Genomic DNA, 24,849 nt, shown 5'->3' with positions numbered 1-24,849 from the left:
TCTGTCATACACGAGGCAACCGGCCGTTACATAAAATCATCACACAAACGGCGAAGAAAAGAAAAACCCCAGTGGTTCACCGCAGAGATCTCGCGTCTCGTTAAGGAGAAGAAAAACGCATTTGCTTCCTTCAAACGCACGGGGAAAAGCGAAGATCAACTGCTACACAGGATCAAGTCCACAGAGGTCAAAACGGCAGTCAGGGAGGCCAAACTACGAGTGGAAGAAACTCTAGCAAACAACATTAAGAAAGGGGACAAATCCTTTTTCCGGTATATCAGTGACAGGAAAAAAAACACAGACGGGATAGTACGCCTGAAAAAAACGGACGGGAATTACGCAGAATCGGATCCCGAAAAGGCCGAACTACTAAATGAATACTTCTGCTCGGTCTTCACCTGCGAGGCGCCAGGGTCCGGCCCTCAATTGAAGCCACAGTCAAACACAAAAGACCCGTTCCGGGATTTTAAATTCACACCCAGCGAGGTTTACTTTGAGCTAACAAAACTCAAGGTGGACAAAGCCATGGGACCGGACAATCTGCACCCCAGAGTGCTCAGGGAGTTAGGTAATGTCCTGGCAGAACCGTTAGCCGTGCTCTTCAATCTCTCACTGAGTACAAGGACAGTCCCCTTGGACTGGAAAACAGCTAACGTCGTTCCTCTACATAAAAAGGGATGCAGGACAGAGGCTGCAAATTACAGACCGGTGAGTCTGACATCGATAGTATGCAAACTCATGGAAACACTGATCAAACGCCAATTGGACACGGTCTTGGACGAAGGGAATCTACGGGACCCCAATCAACATGGATTCACCAAGGGTAGGTCCTGCCAATCAAACCTCATCAGCTTCTTTGATTGGGTAACAAAAAGACTGGACGAAGGAGAATCACTGGACATAGTGTACCTGGACTTCAGTAAAGCTTTTGACAGCGTCCCACACCGCAGACTGTTAAACAAGATGAAATCGATGGGGTTAGGAGAGACTCTGACGGCATGGGTCAATGATTGGCTGAGTGGCAGACTTCAGAGGGTGATGGTTAACGGTACTTTCTCTGAGACATCGAAAGTGACCAGCGGGGTGCCGCAGGGCTCGGTCTTGGGTCCACTCCTCTTCAACATATTCATAGGAGATCTGACTCAAGGGCTTCATGGTAAAGTAACATTATTCGCCGACGACGCCAAACTATGTAATATGGTAAGCGAGGGCAAACTACAAGATAGTATGGCGCAGGACCTACGTACATTGGAAAGCTGGTCCTCAACCTGGCAGCTGGGCTTCAATGCTGGAAAGTGTAAGGTCATGCACCTGGGTAGCAGAAACCCGTGCAGAACTTATACCTTGAACGGTGAGACCTTGACAAGGACTTCAGCAGAACGAGATTTAGGAGTAATCATCAGCGCAGACATGAAATCTGCCAATCAGGTGGAGAAGGCTTCATCAAGGGCAAGACAGATGCTGGGTTGCATCCGTAGAAGTTTCGTCAGCAGAAAGCCTGCAGTCATAATGCCATTATACAGGACCATGGTGAGACCTCATCTGGAATACTGCGTGCAATTCTGGAATCCACATTATCGCAAGGACATGCAGAGGGTCGAGTCGGTCCAAAGGATGGCCACCAGAATGGTCTCAGGGCTTAAAGGTCTCTCGTACGAAGCAAGACTAAACAGTTTGCAGCTCTACACTCTCGAGGAACGCAGGGAGAGGGGAGACATGATTGAGACGTTTAAATACATCACCGGACGTATAGAAGTGGAAGATAACATTTTCCTTCTCAGAGGCCCCTCAACCACAAGGGGGCACCCGCTCAAACTCAAGGGCGGAAAATTTCACGGCGACACCAGGAAGTATTTCTTCACGGAGCGAGTGATTGATCAATGGAACAAGCTTCCAGTACAGGTAATCGAGGCCAGCAGCGTGCCAGATTTTAAGAATAAATGGGACGCCCATGTGGGATCCCTAAGTGGATCAGGGTAGAACATTGGCTAATATTAAGGGGAGGGTCTATAGAGTGGGCAGACTTGATGGGCCTTGGCCCTTTTCTGCCGTCATCTTTCTATGCTTCTAATCAAGCGGTTCTGCTCGGCCAAAGCTTCCCCTGTGACATGAGCCACCCTCAGGGGAAAGAAAGTGACCCACAAAGGTGAGGGGAAGGGGGGCAGATGATGGAAGTTGGGGGGGGGGGGGAGAGAGAGAGAGAGAGAGAAGGGGCAGATGATGGAATGGAGGAGATGAGAGAGAGAGAGAAGGGGACAGATGATGGAAGTGAGAAGAAGGGAGAGAGAGCAGAAGGCAGATGGATGTCAGTTGAGAAGGGAGAGCAGATGCTGAATGGAAGTGGGGAAAGAACACATACTGGATGGAAGGAGGAGATAAATAAAGGGGGAAGAAAATAGTAAGATAATGGAGGGGTGAGGGAAAGGGGTGACAAGCTGTGTGTAGACACAGTGAAAAGAGGGAAACGGGACTAAATAGTAAGAAAGAATTTAATTTAGATGGAGGCAGAAAATAGAGAAGGAAGACCAGAGAAGAAAAGGGAAGAGAGAGCAGAGAATGATCAGATCTGAGTGGAGGAAATGAGAAGAGAGATATGCTAAAAACCACAGGGGGGAGGGAAGGATAGAGATGCCAGACCATGAGGGGAACAGAAGGAAGATGATGGATGCTAGACCAAATTGGGGGGTGGGGGGGGGGCAGGAGGAGAGATGGCAGGGAAAGACAGACAGTGAATGGAAGGGGCAGATGCTGGACTGAAGAGACAGAGAAGGTTATCATGCTGCTGTACCGGGCCATGGTACGCCCTCACCTGGAGTACTGCGTCCAGCACTGGTACTTTAAGAAGGACACGGTACTACTCGAAAGGATCCAGAGAAGAGCAACTAAAATGGTTAAGGGGCTGGAGGAGTTGCCGTACAGCGAAAGATTAGAGAAACTGGGCCTCTTCTCCCTTGAGCAGAGGAGATTGAGAGGGGACATGATAGAAACATTCAAGGTACTGAAGGGAATAGACTTAGTAGCTAAGGCAGGGAGAACGAGAGGGCACTCTCTAAAGTTGAAAGGGGATAGATTCCATACAAACGTAAGGAAGTTCTGTGGTAGAAAGCAACATATTTATTTGGCTCATAACTTGCTGGCGCCCGATATTTTTAGCTCACAGTGAAAAAAGTTTGCTCACAACACCCGCCCGCTTAGAGGGAACACTGGTCATGACAGCCATTTTGAAATTGCTCATGACTATGCTGGTTGCAATCTTCAGGGGGTTGGAGGGAGGATACCTTTCTTTTGGAGGGAGCCTGGAGGGACTATATAGCCCACTTTTGGTTTGGAAGGGGGTTCAGTTCCAGCTGAAAATGCATCTGCATTTTTGGCTGAGACTGAAACATGGCTGATTCCGGATTTTGAGCTGGTTTCAATGCCAAAACTAAAACCAAAATGTACTTATTCATTCAATTTTCTATACTGTTCTCCCAGGGGAGCTCAGTATTGTTTACTAACTAACTAACTAAAACTTAATTTTATAGACCAGGTCTTCAACCAAAAGGTGCTTGACTCGGTTTGCTATAGTGCAAGTACAGTATATAAATATAGAAGAATATAATCTAGAATGGCTCAGGGCTTCTTTTATTAAGCCACACTAGCAGGGTTAGCGTGTCGGACATTTAATCACGCGCTAACTCCTGTGGCAAGCAAAAAAACCTAATGCCTCGTCAATGGAGGCGTTAGGGACTAGCGCGGCAGACGGTTTAACGCGTGGTATTCCCTACCACGCCTTGATAAAAGAACCCCTTAGTTTCCAAAGTGTTTAGTAAACAAAGTTTTCAGAGCTTTCCGAAATAAAACAATGGGGGCCTAGACTTCTAAGTGAAAGCAGTAACACATTCCAGAGCTCAATTAGTTTGAAAATGAAAGAGTGGCTGAATCTCTTGAAAGTTCTATTTTTACCCCTAAGGGAAGGAAATGGAAGTTATAATTTACATTAATTTATTTAGGTACTTAAGTATTTTTCCCTGTTAGTCCTGGTGGGCTCACAATCTATCTAATGTACCTGAGGCAATGGGAGGATTGTGTGACTTGCCCAGGGTCACAAGGAGCAGTGTGGGTTTGAACCTACAACCTCAGGGTGCTGAGGCTGTAACTTTAACCACTGGACCTCCTCCCTTTGGCCTTTATGATATATATACTGTATAGCAGGTATAAATATGGGCCCCCAAATTTTAATGCTCTACACATGTATAACATGAAATTTGGCATACAAACATACTTTCTATGCTACCCACTACATGTCCATTTTCTGCCCCAAATTATGCACCTTTTGATAACATGTATTTCTAGGGGCTATCATTTATATACACACCCATTTTTGCTCTTTATAAAATTGAACATAATGTGTTTTTCATTATAAATCTTAGGGCTCCTTTTACGAAGGTGCACTAGGGATTTTAGTACATGCACAAAATTACCGAGGTAGTGGCTAGCGCGCTCGGGAATTTAACGCGTGCTATTGCACGCGTTAAGGCCCTAGCACACCTTTGTAAAATGACCCCTTAGCATGCATATGGCACTTTTCTTTTATAAAATTAATATCCTATACAGAGAAAGAGTAAATTTGGCATTTTTCCATTAATCCATGATGCTTAGCATTAATATCTATAACCTCGAGTATTTTTTTTTATTCATTCTTTGTAAATTTTTGTGATCCTTTTGTAAACCACTCTGAATCCAGCAGGAGATATAGCGGTATATCAGACACCATTAGCATTACAGACTATCTTCTCTGGACTAAATCAGTTGTGTGCCTTCGAGGATTCATTGAAATCCCTGCATTAGAGTGACCTCTAGGGGTATCTTTGAATATTTGCAGTTTTCCAGTTACCTAAACTAGGAAAGTAGAAATATGTGTGGTTTTTTGCACTAACTGAATTAGCATATGTTTGTGAAGTTTTGAGCAGTAGATCCATTATCAACCCTTAGTCCTCCTTACATGCTCAATCACTTGTTTCTAATCATTTCAGCCTCATGACCAGCTCCGAAACAAAAAAAAAAAACATTTGTTGGGAAATGGCTTCATTTAACAAGCAAACAATCGTTCACATATTTATCCTGAGAAGTTTGGTTTTTTTTCCTGTCCTTATTAATGTCACATTGCCTAGCATTTCTTCCACATCCTAGGAGAATAATTTTATAACAGGTTGCCTAGATTGGGAAATTAAGCAGGTGCCTATTTGAGGACACATGGAGGGCCATTTTTGATAAACTATCTAAGACTGACTTTGGACATTTCCCACAAGATGTCGGGTGGAAGAAATGTCCATTTTCTAACCTGCAAGACGTTTAACCTTTTTTTTTTCGAAAATGGCCCAGCTAGACATTTCATCCAGCTAGATGTCTAATTTTTTTTTTTTTTTTTTGCCATTATCAAAAAAACAACAAAAAAATCCACATCCAAAACAAGCTATTTGAATGTAGGAGGGGCCAGCATTTTTAATGGACTGGCCACACAGCAGAGCAGTCGGGCACATTAAGGGTACTACTTCAAATTAAGGGTGCCAGGTACACATCTCACCATAATCCCCATATATTATATGGTGAGCCCTCCAAAACTCGCCCCAAACCTAATGTACCACCTGTCTACCACCCCAATAGCCCTTATACCTGCAGGTGTCACTCATATAGCAGTACAGTGGGTTTTTGATGGGCCCACACTTTCCACTAGAAGTATATTTATTTTATTTATTTAGATTTTTATCCCGTCCTCCCAGTAGCTCAGAACGGTCTACAAGTAAACATTCACAATGGAGTGTAATTGGACATACAAGATTATACAGTAGATTTAAATACTTGGACATACGAGACTGTGCAGCAGTTTAAATATAGGGACTATACAGCAAATTAAGAACAGTAGTTTAAATATAAGTAGTTTAGTTTAAATACAAGTTATTTGAGTATAGGCTGAGAGTGGACTATACAGAAATTTAGGCAGAAGATTAGAATGGAGAAAGAAGGGGTTTAAGGGGGTGGGGTGTAGACTGAGGGTGACCTTTAGTTGAAGAGGAGGGTCTTTACCATTTTCCGGAATGTCATTAGTGAGTTCTGTAGTCTGAGTTGAGGGGGGAGTTGGTTCCAGAGTTGGGGAATGAAGTGGCTGTAGGAGCGTTTGCGGGCGTTTCTGAGAGGAGGGACCTTCCGGGGGGAATGCATAGGCGTATCTCCGTTTCTGAGCGGAGGGTGCGGGTGGGGATGTAGATGGGTAGCTTGGATTTTATGTAGGAGGGGGTGGTGGCATAAATTCTTTTATGTGCTATTGCCTGAAGGGACACGTATCAAGTCCTTAGGCCTTGTTTTCAAGCTGTAAAAACCAGACCCTGTTTATCTTTCCCTTTTTGAAAATACTAAAAGGACATGTATGTTTAAACAGAGATGTTGTGAAGTTAATTCAATTGTTTTGTTAAGCCGTATTTACAGACAGATTTAGATTAGAAGCTCTGCTGGTTAAGGCTTTTTCTGACCCTCTGTGGACTTCAGTCTCTAGATAGAAAAAATGCTGATGTCTTTAAAGTTTCATGTGACCTGTGTCCATATATGGTTTGTGTTTACGTCACATGCTGACACATGCTGACAACACTGATTTGTGTAGAATGATATAAAAAGAATGTGAAGCTGATATTAAAGCGGACATGTTTTGGAAGATGATTTCTGGTCTTTAAGATATGTCCCCAGGTACCTGACTTCCAAATGACAGAGACAGAGAAAGTATGGGGCAGGAATTGGGACCTAATCCTTTTCAGTTGGGGGCATGTCCGCGATGGGCAGATGATATCACCAATATTTTGTGAGTATTTCTGAATTTTTTCTGTTCTTTGGTACTCACTGGGTAGTGGTGACCTGTACCCACCCTTTATTTTAAGTTCAAGCTTTGGGTTCTATTATGGAGTTTTTTTGGGAAAAATCTCGGGGTACTTTCGGTAAGCGCCCCTCGTGAATATAAGCAGCTGCCATTCTTTCGGGAAGAATGAAATTATTTATAGAACCCCCCCCTGCCCACTCTGTCATTTGTAAGGTTAAAACTTTTATAGAGTATAAGATTTTATTGTCTCTTATTACTGTACCTCGCTTATAAGGTAAGATAAATGAATATTTTTGCATTGTTATATTGGTTTTGTAATGAGTCATAAGGTACTTAGGATACTCCTAGACAAATGAGACTTGTACGGCTGTGTATGTAAGACATTTTTCCTTCAGCTCACATTAACAATCTTTAATACTGAGGTAGGACGTGCTGTTATGTGGAATGAAGTGAAAGCGCTGTTTGAATCAGTCTAAGATCTTTCCTTCGCAGCTTGTATACAAGCATCTTTCATTATCAGGATCCGTGTATGAATGCTTTTGCTCCTTCCCCCAGACTTCTCTGTTTGGGCTTCCACTGACCCCCTATAGTGTTTCTTTGAAGTTATTCATTCTTGTTTTTATCAAGCAGTAAGGTGAGATTCCACTGCTTGTCTCTTGACTTTTCTCCGGCATTATCAAAACCACCATCTCTTCTTATAATACGCCCATCGCTCTTGTTGTCAAAGCTGATGGCATTCCCCATTTCGTCCTAGATTTTAGGGCTGTTAATGTTTTGGTAATTCTCATTGCACTTATGTTTCTTCCACCATTCCACCGCCAGCCAATGATTTTTTTTTCTGTCATTGTCATTGTCGGAATACTTCATGGAAATAATCTTCTTGATCAATAACAACTATAGCCCCTCCTTTGTCTGCCTTTTTTATTATAATTGAACTATCTTTCTTTAGTTCAACTAAAGCATTTCGTTTTGCAACAGTGAGATTGGCCTGATGGCGAGGTTTAGTATCACACCATAATGCAATGTCACGCAAAACACATTGTTTGAAGGCATTGATCACAGGATCTAACGGGATCGGGGGGACCACGTGGAAGTTGGACTAACAATAGTTCTATCATTAGGAACTACCGAGTTACTAAAAAATACTTTTATTTGTAACTTTCTTAAAAATTTTTCAAAATCCACATTGAATTGAAAAAAATTAAACGTAGTAGATGGAACAAAGGATAGACCATGAGAAAGTAAAGAGAATTCATGTTCATTTAAATCTCTTTTGGACAGGTTGATTACCACTGGCCTTGTCTGGTCTGTGACCTGGTGTTCGGTCTGTTGCGTTGTGCCCCTCTTCGGCCTCTTGCTCTTATTGATCAAGAAGATTATTTCCATGAAGTATTCTGACAACTGAATGACCATGAAACTTACGAGAAGTTAGCTTTAAATCCAACTAAGCGTTTACAAAGAAGAATCCAGACAGAGACTGATAAAGGACTAAGAGAGGGTTATTTAACCTACAAAGACCATAAGTTTTTGAACTCCAAATTTCCAACAGTGCCGGTCCTGTACATTCTCCCAAAAATACATAAAAGTTTATCTAATCCCCCGGGCAGGCCAATCATGTCTTCACGCAGTTCTCTTTTGGAACCACTATCGATCTTTGTGGATTATTTCTTGAAGCCAGAAGTAGGTAAGATGAGTTCTTATATCAAAGATTCGAAGGATGTCATTAACAAACTCGATACAGTACCCACTGAGCATTTTCCATTCATGTTAGTTTCTCTTGATGTTGTCTCTTTATATACATCAATCCCCCAAGATGAGGCACTCTTGGTTATTAAGAACATTTTGGAAACCCGCAGTCGTCCACATTCTATCCCTACAGATTTCTTATGTTTTCTTACGAGAATGGCAATGAGTGAAAAATTTTTTCTGTTTGATAATTGTTTTTACAAACAGAAAAAAGGAGTTGCCATGGGCGCTACGTTCGCTCCATCCATAGCAAACCTTTTCATGGACAATTTCGAAACAACATGGATTAAGCATTCTCCTTTCGATGCTTACATCTTTAAATGGTATCGTTACATCGATGATGTATTAATGTTATGGACTGGAAATGAACACGATCTTTTACAGTTTAAGATCTGGTTAAATAGCTGTGATACCAACATACAGTTCACCATGACATACGCCATAAACGAGATCATTTTTCTAGACTTGATCATAACGCAGGCGGTGGATCATTTTGAGTTTTAATGTTCATTTCAAATCCACAGATAGGAATTCCATGTTAGATTTCAAAAGTTGCCATCCACTTGCTCTAAGAAGGAACTTGCCTTTTTTTCAATTTCTTAGATTAAGAAGAAATTGCTCTTCAATCAGAAACTTTAAATCTCAATCAAGAAAACTAAAGATGAAATTAAGACAAAGAGGATATCCACAGATAGTTCTAAAACAAGCTTATAAACGAGCTAGGTACTACAACAGAGAAGCCCTTTTGGAGAATCATGATAAAACAACCAGCGGCCAACATGAAGAAATGCAAACGTGTGTCATGCGCTATTCAGCCAGAGGTAATGTTCCTGCAAACATAATCAAAGAAAATTGGAAGATTATGAAAACACATCCTCTATTTCAGGAAGATCAACTCAGAATAGCCTTTTCTCGTGAAAAGAATTTAAAAGATTTACTTAGTCCAGCACAGTCTACACAAACTCCTATGAATACTTCAAGCTTACTCCCGAGGGTTTTTTTTAAATGTGGCAAGTGTTCGTTTTGTGAAGTGGCCGTTCCGACCAAGTTTTTTGTTAATCCAAAGAGCGGGAAAAAATTTACTATAGGACATTTTTTTACCTGTTCTTCTGACCACATTATTTACGCAATCATTTGCCCCTGTAATCTGTGGTATATCGGCATGTCAACCCGAGCCTTTAAACAGAGACTTGCAGAACACAAATCGAATTTAAAACATGCCAAAATATCTGCTCCTCTAGTTGAACATTGCTTGGACAAAGGACACCATTTTAAAGATCTGAAATGTTTTTGTTTTGACACCATTGCACAAACGTCCAGGGGAGGCAACAGACAAAACATCAAAAAGAATGTGAATGGATTTTTTCTCTCAACACACTAAAGCCAAATGGCTTGAACAGCTCTATAGACTGGTATGCTTTCCTTTAAAAGCTTTTCCAATGGTATTAAACTTTTTCAATGGTATAAAATATTTAATGACTAAATAAGAGGAGTGATGATGTCATAGTCAGTTTGAATAAAGAGCACCTTCGGGTGCCTGCTGACTCCATTTTCTGATCTGCTAGTACAGGTCACGCTGTGAGCGGTGAGTACCGTTGTTAAGTTTAAGTTTAAAACTTGGTTAAATGTACTTTTTAAACCAGTTTAATCACATAAACTCATATCATTTATATGTATCATTGTTGCAGCTCGAACCCATCGACCCCAGAAGAAGCCTTAGTGGCGAAACGGGTCCCGTCGGGCCAATATTTCGAGCCTAACTGACAAGCGACCACAAAATAAGATAAGTGTCGCTTTGTTTTGTTTGCATGAAATTTAAAAATTACAAACATGCAATAAGTTTTAAATGCAAGTAGAAATATTTAAAAAAAGTGGACTGTAGCCCAATGAAAGAGAAAGTGCCGACCTGTAAAGAACTGCTTTAATTCTTATTAAGCAGCACAGGTATCTGAGGGCTCCTTTCCACAACCAAGTACACACAAGTCCGGTGTTTGCTTACCACCTTAAGATCATCACATACAATCACACCCAAACCCCGCTCTTCTGTCATGCACATAAGTTCTTCATTCCCTAAACTGTACTGTTCCTTTGGGTTTTGCAGCCCCAATGCATGACCTTGCATTTCTTAGCATTAAATTTTAACTGCCAAATTTCACACCATTCTTCAAGCTTTGCTAGGTCTTTCTTCATGTTATTCCCACCATACGGGGGGGGGGGGGGTCTATTCTATTGCAGATTTTGGTATAATCCACAAAGAGGCAAATCTTACCTGACAGCCCTTCAGCAATATTGCTTATAAAAATGTTAAAAAGAACAGGCCCAAAAACAGAACTTTGAGGCACACTACTGGTAACATCCCATTCCTTAGAGCGATCTCCATTGACCACTACCCTCTGTCATTTTCCACTCAACCAGTTCTTGACCCAGCCCATCATTTTGGGGCCCATTCAAAGGGAACTCAGCTTATTTATTAGATGTCTGCCTGGAACACTATCAAAAGCTTTGCTAAAATCTAAATACATCAGATCTAACACATTCCCTCTATTCAATTCTCTGGTCACCCAGTCAAGGAAATTGATTAGATTTGGCTGACAAGACCTAACTCTAGTGAATCCATGTTGCCTCTGGTCCTATTTATTTATTCCGTTTTCTAAACCATTCTCTCAGGGGAGCTCAGAACGGTTTACATAAATGTATTCAGGTACTCAAGAAATTTTTCCTGTCTGTCCTGTTTGGCTCACAATCTATCTAATGTACCTGGGCCAATAAGGAGACTGGGTGACTTGCCCAGGGTCACAGGGGACCCTGTATGGGTTTGAACCCACAACCGTAGGATGCTGAGGCTGTAACTTTAACCACTACACCACACTCTTTCCCCCTGTTACAGAATAGTGTTTCCTGAGTCAACCTTGAAGTACCTCTTTGCCAGTCGGGTTTTCAGAATATCCGCAATGAATATGCATGAAAGAGATTTGCATATATTGGAAAGAGTATATGCAAATCAATTTCATGCATATTCATTGTGGATATTCTGAAAACCTGACTGGCAAGGGGGTACTTTAATACCAATGGGAAACACTGTTATAGAATAAGGACAGTTGTGTGTGTAACTTAATTCAGTAAGTGTCACTTTTTGACCCTAAGTGGCCTTAACTGACAACAATTAGCAATTATGCATGTAACTGCCCTGAGTTGCTATTTTATAAGTTGCATGCTCAAATTCCAGACAGCGAAATTTCAAAGTGGGGTGGGGTTGGATCTGGTTCACAGGTCGATGAAGCCATCCGCGCAATGCGCAGCGGCAGCGAAAAGGCAAATAGGATCCAATTCAAATTATACTGTCTATTATTCAAAGCAATAAATGGCTCAGCCCCCAATTACCTAAACAACCGCCTAAACCAAAATCTCGCTGCTAGACAAAGAAGATCTAAGACTCCATTTACCTACCCCCCACTCAAAGGCACCCAGCGTAAGAAGATGTTTGACAGTCTACTAGTGACGCAAGCAATGAAATTGGACCATGACATCTCCAACCTGCTGATGACAACAAGCGATTTCAAATCTTTTCGCAAAGAAATCAAAATCCATCTATTCAAAAAATTTATACAGATGTCATAACTCCAACCTGGATTCCCCTCAGTGTGACTCCCCCATCCTCCCTTCTTCACCAGATACCCTTCCCCTCAAAGCCCAAGCTTGTCAACTGCTTCCCTAACTGCATATATACTGAAACTGCACTATATCCCATCTGTACAGCATCCCGAATTGTATATCCACTGGAATAGCCCAATCCTCCTTGCCGTATCCCATTCCCTAAACTATTCTACACCATTCTTCTTGTAACTCCTCTGGAAATGTTCTTCTTCTTGTAACTCTTCTGGAAAAGTCCAGAAGTCTCTTTGTAATCATCCTGGAAATGTCCAGATGTCTCTTTTGTAATCCGCCCAGAACTGCAAGGTTGAGGTGGAATAGAAATCAGTAATGTAAAGTAATGTAATGTAATGTAATTCTAGGAATGATTAAGAAGGGGATCACAAACAGATCGGAGAAGGTTATCATGCCGCTGTACCAGGCCATGGTACGCCTTCACCTGAAATACTGCGTCCAGCACTGGTCGCCGTACATGAAGAAGGACACAGTACTACTCGAAAGGGTCCAGAGAAGAGCAACTAAAAATGGTTAAGGGGCTGGAGGAGTTGCCTAAAGCGAGAGATTAGAGAAACTGGGCCTCTTCTCCCTTGTAAAGAAGAGACTGAGAGGGGACATGATTGAAACGTTCAAGATAATGAAGGGAATAGACTTAGTAGATAAAGACAGGTTGTTCACCCTCTCCAAGGTAGGGAGAATGAGAGGGCACTCTCTAATGTTAAAAGGGGATAGATTCCGTACAAACATAAGGAGATTCTTCTTCACCCAGAGAGTGGTGAAAAACCGGAACGCTCTTCCAGAGGTTGTTATAGGGGAAAACACCCTCCAGGGATTCAAGACAATGTTGGACAAGTTCCTGCTGAACCGGAACGTACTTAGATAGGATTGATCTCAGTTAGGGCACTGGTCTTTGACCTACGGGCCGCTGCAGGAGCGTACTGCTGGGCACGATGGACCACTGGTCTGACCCAGCAGCGGCAATTCTTACGTTCTTATGGATATAGGTGGGTCAGGGGTTTTCAAGGCAGATAGGTACACAGGCTATAGAATATAACAGGATTCCACAAGTCCAGTCCTCAAGGTCCACAACCAAATCTGGATTTTAGGATTTCCACAATGAACATGTATGAGACCTGTTTGCATCCACTGCATGCAAATAGATTTCATACAAATTAATTGTGGAACTTTGAAAACCAGACTAGGTTATGGACCTTAAGGACTGGATTTGAGGAACCCTGGCCTACAGTTAGCCATGCACATTAACAGCTGTCATTCAGCTGGCGTAAGTGCTGGCTAAAATGAGGTGTATAAATACAGACTTATTATATAACTTAAGTACGGTATTCAAACTCATAGACCTCAGCGGTGCTGCTGTGTAGCAAAACTGAAGCACTCAGATATAATAGTATAGCTTTTAATATTTTAAACACTCATCTCTTGGAAGCATAGCAAAGGGGATGTTCGTCCGACATAGAACTATGTATCAACTATAGGCTGTATCAAGGTATTTCCCCTAAGTTGTGCCAGTTCCGTGATTGCCACTGAGTATGAGTTTCTGTGTGCTTAAGTTTTGCTACACTGAGCCACTGAGGTCTATGAGTTTGAATACTTGTGAAGTGAATAATTGTGATTACCTTACGGAAGCTATTATTAAGGCTGCCTATATTATTTGAGTATTCTATAACGGCAGGTGAATGTGCACCTCTCATCATAGAAATTGTGCTTAGGGCGCATCGCCCTGGTGTCTAAATTTCAGTGACAATTGGCTAACACACTTAGTCCCTTGGACAGAAAGTCTGAGCTGAGAAGGAATAAATAAAATAGAAAAAGTTCTTTACATAATGGACGTCAGTACGAGCCCTTGATGGATAAACGGGAAATTGTGGCTCGGGCGTTGTCTCATAGGTGACCAGCACCAGACCACAGTCTAAATGAGAACTGCCCCATACATCTTTTAGTCCACCTATGAGACAAAGCCCGAGCCACAATTTCCCGTTTATCCATCAAGGGCTCGTACTGACGTCCATTATTTAAAGAACTTTTTCTATTTTATTTATTCCTTCCCAGCTCAGACTTTCCATCCAAGGGACTAAGTGTGTTAGCCAATTGTCAATTGGATTTCATCATTATTATTTCTAGGATAGTATTGGCTATTATCCAAAGGGTTATATATTTTTGTGCTATCATGTATTTAAACCAGTTAGTATTGTCTACTTCTATTGAATGCCCACGTTCATGTCTCTTGTCTAAATACAAATCGCCTTGAACCTTTATAGGCACAGAGTGATCCACAAATCTCTGATTAGATTAGATTATGTCTGTATCTTGCCTCGTTAACATTTCTCTTTTTGCACTTATTGTATTTTAAAACAATAAAATCTTTGAACTAAAAAAAGATTAGGCATATCTGTGGCCACATATGTACGAATAAGACTTTATAAATTTTATGTTTTATTGAACTTGATATACCACTTAGGGCTCCTTTTACTAAGCTGCGTTAGGGCTTTAATGTGCGGAACAGCGAGCGCTACATTGCCACGTGCGCCAGACCTTAACGCCAGCATTGAGCTGGCATTAGTTCTAGCCACGTAGCGCGCGGTGTAACGCACAGTAATTTCCTGCGTGCGTTAAAAACGCTAGCGCATCTTAGTAAAAGGAGTCCTTAATTTTGACAGATCATGGCAGTTTACAATAAAAGAAATAAATAATAATGTGACCTTAAAAATTAAGAGGCTGATATTTGGCAGGACTTGATCAAAGTGAAGTTATCTTGTAAATTTGTAAAAGTAATCTACCTATGTTACTTCCCTCCACCAACCTCTAAGCATGTCCTCTGGCTTACTTACACTTTAATCAACACAAAGGAGGACTAAAACAGAAGTCAATCCTTGCTGGTTTATAATACCGCTCTCAGAACCCTGTGCTGTCCTCACCGTACTGTGTTCGGAACCATATTCACAGGTACAAGATATCTTTCATTGAGTCGGTATGTTTTATGCAAAAACCACAATCACGCAAGCTCATATAAAGTGCTGAGTGCAATAAATAAATGACTTTAAAATAGATATCAAAAAACTTTTTGCACTTATCTTATAAAGAGCTGGCTTGTAGTTCTTAATTGTTCACTATATGGCTGAACGTCCTATAGTGAACAATTAAGAACTACAAGCCAGCCATATAGTGAACAATTAAGAACTACAAGCCAGCTCTTTATAAGATAAGTGCAAAAAGTTTTTTGATATCTATTTTAAAGTCATTTATTTATTGCACTCAGCACTTTATATGAGCTTGCGTGATTGTGGTTTTTGCATAAAACATACCGACTCAATGAAAGATATCTTGTACCTGTGAATATGGTTCCGAACACAGTACGGTGAGGACAGCACAGGGTTCTGAGAGCGGTATTATAAACCAGCAAGGATTGACTTCTGTTTTAGTCCTCCTTTGTGTTAATTGAATTTGGCTTTTATATGAGGACTTGTTTGCCTAATATAGTGGTTGAGTACATTACTTACGCTTTACCCAGCTGAAAATATCCATCTTGGTTAAGCATATACGAGGGGGTGCTGAAAAGTTCTCAGCCCAACCAAAAAGAGAATGACGTGGATATGATTCAATCAATGATCTGAAACAATGTTAAAACATAGGGCTCCTTTTACAAAGGTACGCTAGTGTTTTTAGCGCACACACCGGATTAGCGTGCACTAGCCGAAAAACTTCCGCCTGCTCAAGAGCAGGCGGGAGCGGCTAGCGCACGCGGCATTTTAGTGCACGCTATTCTGCGCGTTAAGGCCCTAACGCGCCTTTGTAAAAGGAGCCGATGGAATTTCGTTTCTGCAAATTGGCACTTACCGAAATAAGATAATACTCTCTTCAGCTCCAGTGGCAAAATGGTGCTCAGAATTTAGGAAGTTGGTTGGTTGGGCTGAGAACTTTTCAAAGCACCCCTTTGTAAGTGGAATCACCAAGTAAGGGTGGGACTATTTTTAGAAAGAAAACATATCTAGATAGATTGGTATTTACCTGGGACTGTAAATAGCTTCTGACAATTGCACACCAAGGCAACGAAAACAGGTTTATACTGAGAACTGGTGCAAACCGTAACCTACCTGATTATAAGCAACAGGCGCACAACATCTGGGCAGTTATTTATCTTGTTAAATTAAACATGCACCTGGCCCCTTAATTATTTACTATAATTGACAACTTCATCATCTCAGAGTGTATGCCACCCTGGTGTAAGTAATTAGATAATAATTAATGATGTTTCTAGTCTGGTATTTCCTGTGAGCTTGTTTTCTATACTTTTTGTATTTTTTTTCTTAATTTTTCCAGCAAAATAGAGGCATTTGTTTCTATCACAATAAAGAACATGATAAATCTGTTACATTACTATTGAGCCGTGCATGACAATAAACGAATATTGCTTTGATCTCATGGTGGAAGAAAGAACCTGATCAGCCCACATCTGAAGCTCTTTGCTAAGAAACAGTCATACAACGGATCATATTTTCCTACTGGTAGCTGATAAAGCCGAATCTAGCATTTCAGTACAGTAATTTGTATAAATTCGTATCAACTTATCAAGGGGCTCTCATTAGCCTCACTCTGAAAATAATTTTTCCCCTTAAATATGCACATTCAACGTGGAGGGAAGGGGTGAGGAGGGATATTGTGGTTTTCTTATGAGTGCAATTATTGTTTTGTTATAATTAGTTATCATATTATTGGAATTATATATGTACTTCTTCTTGTTTTAATTAGGGGGGAGGGGGAGGAAATTATTGTATTTTGAATTCTTTATGTATTTAAAGTGTGTTTTCTCTAGTGTTTATGCTTTAATTATTTGTATTGCACTATTAACATTTGAAAATCAATAAAGAATTATAAATATTTAAAAAATCAAATAAAAGATTGTTGATGTTTTTTTGTTTTCATATATCCTAAGAGCCACCTCCCCCTTCCTCCCCCCCCCCCCCCTGCACAACTCAGGTTCAGTGTCTTAGTCTGTTGACTGCAGGAACCAATGAGTAAATTTACTGGTTGTACTGAAAATGTTGAGACCCCTCCTCCATAACATTATCCCACAGTTATCATCATGGTGGCTGACACAGCCTTTTTTTTTGCTCACTAGAATCCCCCTCGCTGCTCTGTGCTATTGCACCATTTAAGTGTGCATCTTAATGAGGATGACTGCCAACCCCAGCAAGTCTACATCAGACACTGAAAGATGTGCATGGAGGCCAATTTGCACGCTGAAAAATATCTCCAAAAATTTCAAGGGCCTTCGGTCTTTGCCTGCAGACCAGTTTCTGTCAGGGATGTGTGATCTAAGCCAACAGAAATTGACTTAAAATGTCAAGTCAGAATTATGCTAATATGCATGGAAAAATGAAGCCATATGGTAGATGTGGATCTCTGTGGCTCAGTTCTGTTAAGGAGGAAGGCCGACAGTCACTCAAAAGAGCATGGTGTGGAACAAGGTATCTTTAAAAGCAGGGGTGCCCACACATTTTTGGCTTGTGAGCTACTTTTAAAATGACCAAGTCAAAATGATCTACCAGCAATAAAATTTTAAAAAACACAAAGCACACTGTATGCAGAGAAAATGTTAATTATCATTTATATTCCGGGGTTTTTTCAAAGAGGTCCAGGCAGATGACTTTATGCAATGTCACCTCAGTAACAACTATACAAAAATAGATAAATATACCCCCTTCCTTTTTACTAAACCATGATAGGGGGTTTTAGTGCAGGGAGCTGCGCTGAATGCACTCCACTGCTCTCGATATTCATAGGTTCCCTACGCAAAAAAACACTATTGCGGTTTAGTAAAATGGGGCCATAGTGCAAAATATAGACAGCAGATATAAATTCTCAGAACGGACACATTTTGATCACTAAATTGAAAATAATAACATTTTTCCTACCTTTGTTGTCTGGTGATTTCATGAGTCTCTGGTTGCACTTTCTTCTTCTGACTGTGCATCCAATATTTCTTCCTTTCAGCCTCCTGTATGCTTCCTCTCCTCCAGACCTCATTCCCTCCCTCAATTCTTTCTTCCTCTCTCCCTGCCCCCTCCCCTTTCTTTCTTTCTTTCTCCCTGCCACCTTCTTTCTTTCTATCTGTCTTTCTTTCTGTCTCCCTGCCCCCCTTTCTGTCTGTCTTTCTCTCTCCATGCCCCCTTTCTTTCTTTCTGTCTTTCTTTCTCCCTTTCTTTCTGTCTGTCTCTCTCCATGCCCTCTGTCTTTCTCTCTCAATGCCCTCTTTCTTTCTGTCTGTCTTTCTCCATGCCCCCTTTCTGTCTCCATGCCCCCTTTCTTTCTGTCTGTCTTTCTCTCTCCATGCCCCCTTTCTTTCTTTCTGTCCCCCCTTTCTGTTTCCCTTCTTTCTTTCTGTTTTTCCCCCCCCCCCCTTTCTTTGTGTCTCCCTGCCTGCCTCCTTTCTTTCTTTGCCTTTCTTTCTCCCTGCCCTCACCCAAGCCACAGCCACTGCCTAGCGATTGGCTGGCCCGGAACTTCCTCTCTGACATCAGAATTGACGTTGAGTGGGAAAGGTTGGTCAGCCTGCCACTTCTGCATCCTCTTTACAGCGCCGGGAAGCAGGGAGAACACGAAGGCAATGTGAGTCTATCACGGAACCCGGAATGGATTCTGCGATTGACTTGCGTTGCCTTTGCGATCTACTGGTTGATAGCGATCGACATTTTGGGCACCCCTGTTTAAAAGGTATCACCATAAAAAGGAAGGCACAGCATCCTGATAGCAAGGGCACAGTAGACCAGATTTCCTTAAACTCAGAGCAGACTGATTTTAAAGATTGAAAATTATCCTTGCAAACTGCTGAGCAAATTGTAAATAGATATAACAAACATTGTTTTTAATGTTTGTATGCAAGTGCCAGAAGCCTAAGAAACAAGATGGGAGAGTTAGAATATATTGCACTAAATGAAACAATAGATATAATAGGCATCTCTGAGAACTGGTGGAAGGAAGATGACCAATGGGACACTGTCATACTGGGGTAGAAACTATATCACCGTGATAGTGTGGAGGTGTAGCATTTTATGTTATGGAGGGCCTTGAATCGAATGGACTGAAAATTCTTCAGGAGTTGAAACACACCTTGGAATTCCTATGGGTCGAAATTCCATGTGTAAATGGGAAAAGAATAGTGATAGGAGAATACTACCATCTGCCTGATCAGAATGAACGGACAGATGCTGAAATGTTATCAGAAATTAGGGAGGCGAACAAACTGGGTAACAATAATAATGGGCGATTTCAACTACCCCAAACAAGCAGAGCGGATGAGAAAAACACCGCCATCACAAGCCATCGCAGTGAGCACAGAGAACGGCCAACATACAACATAAGCTAAGTGACTTTCTTTTTTATATTAATTGCCACTTTTGGCAGGAAGATTTTCTACATAGAACTGTGTTTCAGCTATGTGCATTAATACTGATCGTTTTTGATACAAGCTTTTCACGAACGTAAACTGGGAGGTTTTTTTGGCCATATGAAGCTGAACTGAGACCTTTTTTTCTCCCAATTTTGAGATTGTGAAAGCTTTGTTTAGACTATCTCTAAGTACAATTTGCATTAGAAAGATTGGTGTTTCTAGGGTAGTAAAAATCTCCTGTTCCTATAAATATAAGTAAGGATTATTGATCTAACCGATTTCAACTACCCCAATATTGACTGACTAAATGTAACAGCAAGGCATCCTAGAGAGATAAAATTCCTTAATAAAATCAAGGACTGCTTTATGGAGCAGCTGGTTCAGGAACCACAAGAGGCGAAACAATTCTAGACTTAGGGGGTCTTTTACTAAGGCGCACTAGCTGATCTAGCATGCGTTAAATGCTAATGCACCCATTAGATTCTATGGACGCGTCGGCATTTAGCGCATGCTAAATCGACTAGTGCACCTTAGTAAAAGACCCCCTTAGTTCTTATTGGAATTCATGAAATGGTGCGGGAGGTAATTGTGCTGGAATAAGTTCACATAGAAAATCCAATACAGTAGCTTTTAATTTAAAAAAGGAGACTATAATAATATGAGGAAAATGGTAAAAAAGAAAATTATAGGAGCAGCTGCAAAGGTTAAATCAGGCATGGATGCTATTCAAAAATACCATCCTTGAAGCCCAGACTAGATATACTGTATTTCATGTATTAAAAAAAGGAGGAAGGAAATTGGCGTGGTTAACGAGTGAGATGAAGGAAGCTATTCGAGCTAAAAGAAAATCCTTCAGAAAGTAGAAGGATCAGACCGCAAATAATTGCAAACCGCACAAGAAATAGCAAGTCAAATGCAAGGTGCTATTAAGAAAGGCAAAGAAAGACCTTGAAAAGAAGATTGTGCTGGAAGCAAAAACATATAACCCCTGTTTTACTAAGGTGCGCTAAGCGTTTTAGTGCACGTTTAGTGTGCGCTAAATCTACAAGCATGCTAACTGCTGGCGCATCCATAGATTAACATGCATGCGTTAGAGTTTAGCGCGTGGTTAGCACGCGCTAATATTTAGCGTGCGCTAAAAAGTATAGCACACCTTAGTAAAAGGAGCCCATAGTAAAAACTTTTTAAGGTATATTAAAAGGAAGAAACCAGGAAGAAAATCAGTTGGGCTGCTAGACAACCGAGGGGGTAAAAGGTGCTCTCAGGGAAAATGAGGCCATAGTGGAGACATTAACACTGGGTTTTACTAAATAGTGATGGAGGTTTTTAGCATGGGACAGTGAGATAAATGCTCTGATGCTCAAAAGAATTCTATGAACATCGGAGCATTTACCTTGCCAGCTCACACTAAAAACCTCTAACGCCATTTAGTTAAAGGAACCCTAAATGAATTCTTTGCTTCAGTCTTCACCGAGGAAGATATGGGGGAGTTACTGGTGCCAGAAATGGTATTCAAATCTGATGAACCAGAGAAACTCAAACAAATCTCTGTAACACTGGAAGATGTAATGGGTTAATTTGACAAACTGAACAGTAGCAAATCATCGGGACCGGATGGTATACATCCCAGAGTGCTGATAGAATTGAAAAATGGACTTGCAGAGCTATTGTTAGTAATTTGTAATTTTTCTTTTAAAACCAGCTTAATACCAGAAGACTGGAGGGTGGCCAGCGTGACGCTGATTTTTAAAAAGGGTTCCAGAGGTGATCCGTTAAATTATAGACTGGTGATTCTGACGTTGGTGCCAGGCAAAAATGGTAGAGATTATTATAAAGAAAAAAATTACAGAACATATGTATTCATAAGCATGGATTCATGCGCGAAAGCCAACATGGATTTGGTCAAGGGAAATCTTGCCTCAACAATCTACTGCATTTCTTTGAAGGGGTGAATGAACATGTGGATAAAGGTGAACCGATTGATATTGTGTATTTGGATTTTCAAAAGTCATTTGACAAAGTACCTCGTGAAAGACTTCTAAGGAAATTAGAAATACATGGGATAGGAGGTAATATCCTATTATGGATTAAGAACTGGTTGAAAGGCAGGAAACTGAGAATACAGTATTCTAAATGAAGAAGGGTAATAGTAGGGTTCTGTTACCTCACTCCACACCTACAAACACAAAGGAACTATAATAAACAAAAACTCCACTACCTTTAGTGCAAATCCTATTCCCCAAAATAAGAGATTATGCTTCTTACTTCTTCATAATTGCATAATTTAAACCTCTTTCTTTAACTCTACAACGCACTAGAGAGTTGCGTGGGGACAGAAATCAAACCCGTCCCCGCTCATCCCTATAAACTTCAGAAGTCGTTATTTCATTTAATTATGCTACTGAATTAAAGGCTCTGGTAGAGACCCATTTACAAATAAGCAGACACTTTATTAATTGGGAAATATTAATTGGGAAGAATACATACTTTGTAAATGGGTTTCTACCATAGCCTCTAATGTAAATAAAAAATATAAATACTCAGCTGATGAGAACCCCCAAACTGTCAGGTGAGGACTTCCTTTGCAGTTGGCCGGGGGTCCCTTTTGCCAAGCTTGGCAGGCAGCAGTAGCGTCGAGTCATAGATGCTGGCATCTCAGTGGCTCATGGATGCTGCCAGCAACTGCTGTGCTTGGTGGAGGGGAGTTCTGGCCGTCTCTAGAGGAGGTCCTCTGCTGGCAGTGCTTGGGGATCCCCACCAGTAACAGCAAGGGTCAGCAAGTACTTCAACACTGTAGAAATAAAACCAGAAATGCATTTCCTTTTCTTTTGAACACAATACAAAGACATCTGCTATATACATTTCCCAAAGCTAATATATTTTATTCAATAAACTCCAAGTTTTACCTTTGTTGTCTGGAAACTTATTTTTCCATCAAGTTGGTCCCAGTTTCTTTTCTCTGCTTTCCCATCTTCTGTAAATTCTTCTGTTGCTGTCCATTGGTTCCTCCTACCATGGTCCAGCATTTATCCCTTTCTCATCTTTCGCCCCTGCCCACCAGCCCCCATGCCCACCAGCCCCATGCCCAACATTTCTTCTTCTATTCTATCACCCCTCTCCAGCACCATGCCACATCTCTCTCTCTCCATTCCCTTCACCACTATGTCCAACATTCCTCCCTCTTGCATCCCTTTCAATCTGTCCCACTGTCTCCTTTCCACCACAACATTTCTCCCTCTCATCTTTCTCTTCCCTATCATCTGTATCTGCCTCCCTATGACCAAAAATTCTCCTCTTTCTTCCATTCCCTGTGTACATGACCATCTCTCTTTCCCTCTCACTGACACACCCAAGCCCAGTTCTCCCTTTCTATTCCCTCCCCCACCTCAGCATCTCTTTCCCTCGCTTCCTCTCTCTCAAGTTCATGCCTTTTGTGTCCAAAAACAAACTGCCTCTCCCCCACTTCATTCGAGTCCAGATAACAGCAGGGTTTGGAGACAGCTTGAGCCAAGAGGCTCGTCTTCTTTTCCTGCCTGTAGCACGCCATACGTAGCCGACACGGAAGTCTTCCTCTGAAATTAAAGCTCACATCAGAGGGAAGGCTTTGTGTCCATCACATGCAGTGGCGGTGGCTGAGAAGTCAGGTGGGGGGGTAGATACTGGATGTAGGAGGTGAGAGGAGACAGACTCTAGATAGAAAGGGGGAGGGATCAGACACGCTGGATGAAAGGGGAAAGATAACAGACAAGCTGGAATGCCTGGGGAGAGAGAGATGTAAAGAAAAAGAGAGGGGAGGAAGACATTGAATGGAAGGGAGGAGAAGGGGAAGATGCGGATGGAAGGGAGGAAAGAAAAAGATGGGGTAGACACTAAATAGAAGGGAGATAAAGAGAAATGAAGCAGATGCTGGGCTGAAAGGGGGGAGAGAAAGATGGGCAGATGCTGGATGGAAGGGAGAGAGAGAAGGGTGAATGATGGATTGGGTGACAAAGGGGGCAGATGCTGGGCAGAAAGGAGGGAGAGAGGAGACAGATGCTGGGCAGAAGCAGGAGAGAGAGGTAGATGCTGGATGGAAATGGAGAAGAGGGAAGATGCTGGAGAGAAAAGAGAGAGAAAGGAAAAATGCTGGATATAAGGGGAGCAGAGAGTGAAGGAGAAATGCTGAATAATGGGAGAGAAAAATTATAGAATTAGTGACAGACTAGGAAATAAGAAGAAGTGGAATAAGAGAGCCAGAGTGAGGGAAAGAAATGGCAACCTATAGGTAGACAGAGCAGACCATCCAAGCTCATGGGGCTTCAGAAAGCTGGATTATTCTGGTAGCGGCAGAGCAGCTTTTATCCTCGCTTGCTGCAGTCCAAGATCCCGGGTCGCAGCCCCTCACTGGGTTTTTGCAGCTTCGGCTCAGCAGCCCTCACTGTCTACCGATCCCCACTCAGCTCTGCTTATTAGTTAGGGTTTGTCCCAGGGGGGAGGATGAGGAGGACTCTGCCCTCCCGCTCTAGAATTATGCAGGCTGTCCTCCTGCTCTAGCCTGCACGTGACACCTCTCGACGAATCAGCAGCACAAGTCTCTGTCACGTAGATATGGAGCTCACAACGTAGGCACACAGGCCCTGATTCTACAAAGTGCGTCCCGATTTTAGGCAGCTGTAGGCGTCCTACGGCTGTCTAATCAGCTAATCGGGATGCACGTTTTTTAAAAAAATGCTCCCCAGGCAGGCCGCCTATATTGAAGGCGCCTCTGGGAGCCTAGGGAGGCCCGCAAGATTCCTAAGCTCGCCTAAGGGCCTTAGACGAACCTAGGCGGCCCTACGCGTCTCCTTAGTAGAGGAAGAGACGCTTACAATGTAGGCCAACAAAATGCTGGTCTACATTGTAAGTAGACGCAGCCGCTATACTTATTGCGGCAAGGGATCTCTCTGCCGCTATAAGTATAGCGGGCCGCGGCCGCCTGTCCGATCGCTGGCAGGAGGGTGCCCAAACCCTCCTGCCAGAAGGTGCCCCCCCGACACTACTGATCACTGGCAGGAGGGTGCCCAAACCCTCCTGCCAGAAGATGCCCCCCCCGACAATATCGATCGCTGGCAGGAGGGTGCCCAATCCCTCCTGCCCGAAGACGCACCCTCCCTCCCCCCCGTGCTAACAGTCCCCAAACCTCCACCCCACCAAACTAACCTTTTCTTTTGGCCAGACGGGTCTT

Source organism: Geotrypetes seraphini, chromosome 2, assembly GCF_902459505.1.
Source record: "Geotrypetes seraphini chromosome 2, aGeoSer1.1, whole genome shotgun sequence".
Taxonomy (NCBI): domain Eukaryota; kingdom Metazoa; phylum Chordata; class Amphibia; order Gymnophiona; family Dermophiidae; genus Geotrypetes; species Geotrypetes seraphini.
This window is presented reverse-complemented; position numbering follows the sequence as displayed.